Below are 5,314 nucleotides of genomic sequence, written 5' to 3' on the forward strand. Positions count from 1 at the left end.
AAAGACTAAGTTCCAGATGTATTTTCTTTCTTTCTGGTTTTAATAAGATTTACGTTTTTTAAGAACAGGATTGGGGTTTTGTGTCCTAAGAGATTTGTGCACATGTTGTTTAATTAGCTGGTGGCAACAGCTGATTTCCTTTTTTTCCCCTCAGCTCTTCCCAGGAAGGAGGGTGAAAGGGCTTGATGGTACCCCACAGGAAGGAATTCCCAAGTGTTCCTTCCTGGATTCTCAAAATGGGGAGGGGGACTGCACTTGGGTGGTGGCAGCATCTACCCATCCAAGGTCAGAGAGAAGCTGTGACCTTGGGAGTTTAATACCAGCCTGGAGTGGCCAGTATTAATTTTTAAAATCCTTGCGGGCCCCCACCTTCTGCACTTGAAGTGCCAGAGTGGGGAATCAGCCTTGACATACATATTTTGAGATTTTGTTGTATGGTTGTTACTGAAATAGGTTGTATATTTGAGGGGCGTTCACTGCCAGTTCTCCAGTGACAACAAAGGAGGTGATTCACTCCCAAGAGGGTGTTAAATGATCATTAATCAGCATGGGAGTTGTAAACAAGGGATTTGTGAAAAACTGCTTAATCCAAATACTGTTAGCCCTGGTCTACACTAGGACTTTAGGTCGAATTTAGCAGCGTTAAATCGATGTAAACCTGCACCCGTCCACACGATGAAGCCCTTTATTTCGACTTAAAGGGCTCTTAAAATCGATTTCCTTACTCTACCCCTGACAAGTGGATTAGCGCTTAAATCGGCCTTGCCGGGTCGAATTTGGGGTACTGTGGACACAATTCGACGGTATTGGTCTCCGGGAGCTATCCCAGAGTGCTCCATTGTGACTGCTCTGAACAGCACTCTCAACTCAGATGCACTGGCCAGGTAGACAGGAAAAGAACTGCAAACTTTTGAATCTCATTTCCTGTTTGGCCAGCGTGGCAAGCTGCAGGTGACCATGCAGAGCTCATCAGCAGAGGTGACCATGATGGAGTCCCAGAATCGCAAAAGAGCTCCAGCATGGACTGAACGGGAGGTACGGGATCTGATCGCTGTATGGGGAGAGGAATCCGTGCTATCAGAACTCCGTTCCAGTTTTCGAAATGCCAAAACCTTTGTCAAAATCTCCCAGGGCATGAAGGACAGAGGCCATAACAGGGACCCGAAGCACTGCCGCGTGAAACTTAAGGAGCTGAGGCAAGCCTACCAGAAAACCAGAGGGGCAAACGGCCGCTCCGGGTCAGAGCCCCAAACATGCCGCTTCTATGCTGAGCTGCATGCCATTTTAGGGGGTTCAGCCACCACTACCCAGCCGTGTTGTTTGACTCCTTCAATGGAGAGGGAGGCAACACAGAAGCAGGTTTTGGGGACGATGATGCTGATGAGGTGGTTGTAGATAGCTCACAGCAAGCAAGCGGAGAAACCGGTTTTCCCGACAGCCAGGAACTGTTTCTCACCCTGGACCTGGAGCCAGTACCCCCCGCACTCACCCAAGGCTGCCTCCTGGACCCGGCAGGCGGAGAAGGGACCTCCGGTGAGTGTACCTTTTAAAATACTATACATGGTTTAAAAGCAAACATGTGAAAGGATTAATTTGCCCTGGCATTCGCGGCTCTCCTGGATGTACTCCCAAAGCCTTTGCAAAAGGTTTCTGGGGAGGGCAGCCTTATTGCGTCCTCCATGGTAGGACACTTTACCACTCCAGGCCAGTAACACGTACTCAGGAATCATTGTACAACAAAACATTGCAGTGTATGTTTGCTGGCGTTCAAACAACATCCGTTCTTTATCTCTCTGTGTTATCCTCAGGAGAGTGAGATATCAGTCATGGTCACCTGGTTGAAATAGGATGCTTTTCTTCAGGGGACACTCAGAGGAGCCCGTTCCTGCTGGGCTGTTTGCCTGCAGCTGAACAGAAATGTTCCCCGCTGTTAGCCACGGGGAGGGAAGAGGGTTGAGGGGGTAGCCACGCGGTGGGGGGAGGCAAAATGCGACCTTGTAACGAAAGCACATGTGCTATGTATGTAATGTTAACAGCAAGGTTTACCCTGAAAGACTGTAGCCAGTGTTTTATAAAATGTGTCTTTTTAAATACCGCTGTCCCTTTTTTTTCTCCACCAGCTGCATGTGTTTCAATGATCACAGGATCTTCTCCTTCCCAGAAGCTAGTGAAGATTAGAAAGAAAAAAAAACGCACTCGTGATGAAATGTTCTCTGAGCTCATGCTGTCCTCCCACACTGACAGAGCACAGACGAATGCGTGGAGGCAAATAATGTCAGTGTGCAGGAAAGCACAAAATGACCGGGAGGAGAGGTGGCGGGCTGAAGAGAGTAAGTGGCGGGCTGAAGAGAGTAAGTGGTGAGCTGAAGAGAGTAAGTGGTGGGCTGAAGACAGGGCTGAAGCTCAAATGTGGCGGCAGCATGATGAGAGGAGGCAGGATTCAATGCTGAGGCTGCTGGAGGATCAAACCAGTATGCTCCAGTGTATAGTTGAGCTGCAGCAAAGGCAGCTGGAGCACAGACTGCCACTACAGCCCCTGTGTAACCAACCGCCCTCCTCCCCAAGTTCCATAGCCTCCACACCCAGACACCCAAGAACGCGGTGGGGGGGGCCACCGGCCAACCAGCCACTCCACCACAGAGGATTGCCCAAAAAAAAGAAGGCTGGCATTCAATAAATTTTAAAGTTGTAAACTTTTAAAGTGCTGTGCTTAAAGTGCTGTGTGGCATTTTCCTTCCCTCCTCCACCACCCCTCCTGGGCTACCTTGGTAGTCATCCCCCTGTTTGTGTGATGAATGAATAAAGAATGCATGAATGTGAAGCAACAATGACTTTATTGCCTCTGCAAGCGGTGATCGAAGGGAGGAGGGGAGGGTGGTTAGCTTACAGGGAAGTAGAGTGAACCAAGGGGCGGGGGGTTTCATCAAGGAGAAACAAACAGAACTTTCACACCATAGCCTGGCCAGTCATGAAACTGGTTTTCAAAGCTTCTCTGATGCGTACCGCGCCCTCCTGTGCTCTTCTAACCGCCCTGGTGTCTGGCTGCGCGTAACCAGCAGCCAGGCGATTTGCCTCAACCTCCCACCCCGCCATAAACATCTCCCCTTTACTCTCACAGATATTGTGGAGCACACAGCAAGCAGTAATAACAGTGGGAATATTGGTTTCACTGAGGTCTAACCGAGTCAGTAAACTGCGCCAGCGCGCCTTTAAACGTCCAAATGCACATTCTACCACCATTCTGTACTTGCTCAGCCTGTAGTTGAACAGCTCCTGACTACTGTCCAGGCTACCTGTGTACGGCTTCATGAGCCATGGCATTAAGGGGTAGGCTGGGTCCCCAAGGATAACTATAGGCATTTCAACATCCCCAACAGTTATTTTCTGGTCTGGGAATAAAGTCCCTTCCTGCAGCTTTTGAAACAGACCAGAGTTCCTGAAGATGCGAGCGTCATGTACCTTTCCCGGCCATCCCACGCTGATGTTGGTGAAACGTCCCTTTGATCCACCAGAGCCTGCAGCACTATTGAAAAGTACCCCTTGCGGTTTATGTACTTGCCGGCTTCGTGCTCCGGTGCCAAGATAGGGATATGGGTTCCGTCTATGGCCTCACCACAGTTAGGGAATCCCATTGCAGCAAAGCCATCCACTATGACCTGCACATTTCCCAGGGTCACTACCCTTGATATCAGCAGATCTTTGATTGCGTGGGCTACTTGCATCACAGCAGCCCCCACAGTAGATTTGCCCACTCCAAATTGATTCCCAACTGACCGGTAGCTGTCTGGCGTTGAAAGCTTCCACAGGGCTATCGCCACTCGCTTCTCAACTGTGAGGGTTGCTCTCATCTTGGTATTCATGCGCTTCAGGGCAGGGGAAAGCAAGTCACAAAGTTCCATGAAAGTGCCCTTACGCATGCGAAAGTTTCGCAGCCACTGGGAATCGTCTCAGACCTGCAACATTATGCGGTCCCACCAGTCTGTGCTTGTTTCCCGAGCCCAGAATCGGCGTTCCACAGCATGAACCTGCCCCATTAGCACCATGATGCCTGCATTGGCAGGGCCCATGCTTTCAGAGAAATCTGTGTCCATGTCCTGATCACTCACGCGACCGCGCTGACGTCGCCTCCTCGCCCGGTATCGCTCTGCCAGGTTCTGGTGCTGCATCTACTGCTGGATAATGCGTGTGGTGTTTAATGTGCTCCTAATTGCCAAAGTGAGCTGAGCGGCCTCCATGCTTGCCTTGGTATGGCATCCGCTCAGAAAAAAGGCGCAGAACGATTGTCTGCTGTTGCTCTGACGGAGGGAGGGGCGACTGACGACATGGCTTACAGGGTTGGCTTCAGGGAGCTAAAATCAACAAAGGGGGTGGCTTTACATCAAGGAGTATTTCAGGCAGGACTTCACGGAGGGTTCCAATAAGAAATGGTGCACCTAAGTTATTGTTCTTATTGGAACAAGGAGGTTAGTCTGGCCTCTGATTGATACATGGCTAGATTTACCTCGCTGCACCCTCCCTGTGAGTGACTGCAGTGTGACCTAGAGGAATGAGTCCCCTAGACGGGGGAGGGGGGGAAGCAAATGAGTACAAAACAAATCTGGTCTATTTCTTGTTTTGATACACTCCATCTATCTTTTACATCTTTGGCTGGCAGCAGACGGTGCAGAAGGACTGCATGCCATCCACATCTCATGGCTGCCCGGCAGAAGATGATGCAATAGGACTGCTAGCAATCCGTATCGCCTGCCTGCTCACCATAAGATGGTTCAATAGGACTGACTGCAGGACTAAAGAGAATGACCTGGTCAAGTCACTCCAAATTTAGTCCCTGCGTCCATGTCTGCCCAGGCGCTCCTGGCCGACGTGGCCAGGAGCACCTCGGACATGACGATGATGGCTACCAGTCGTATTGTACCGTCTGCGGCCACAAGGCAAGGGGTTGCTGCTACTGTGTAGCAATGCAGTACCGCGTCTGCCAGCACCCAGGAGACATACGGTGACGGTTACCTGAGCGGGCTCCATGCTTGCCGTGGTATGGCGTCTGCACAGGTAACTCAGGAAAAAAGGCGCGAAATGATTGTCTGCCCTTGCTTTCACGGAGGGAGGGAGGGAACGGGGGCCTGACGATATGTACCCAGAACCACCCGCGACAATGTTTTAGCCTCATCAGGCATTGGGATCTCAACCCAGAATTCCAACGGGCAGCGGAGACTGCGGGAACTGTGGGATAGCTACCCACAGTGCAACACTCCGGAAGTCGACTCTAGCCTTGGTACTGTGGAAGCGCTCCGCCGAGTTAATTCACTTAATGCAC

The sequence above is a fragment of the Chelonia mydas genome, chromosome 1 (genome assembly GCF_015237465.2).
Source record: "Chelonia mydas isolate rCheMyd1 chromosome 1, rCheMyd1.pri.v2, whole genome shotgun sequence".
NCBI lineage: Eukaryota > Metazoa > Chordata > Testudines > Cheloniidae > Chelonia > Chelonia mydas.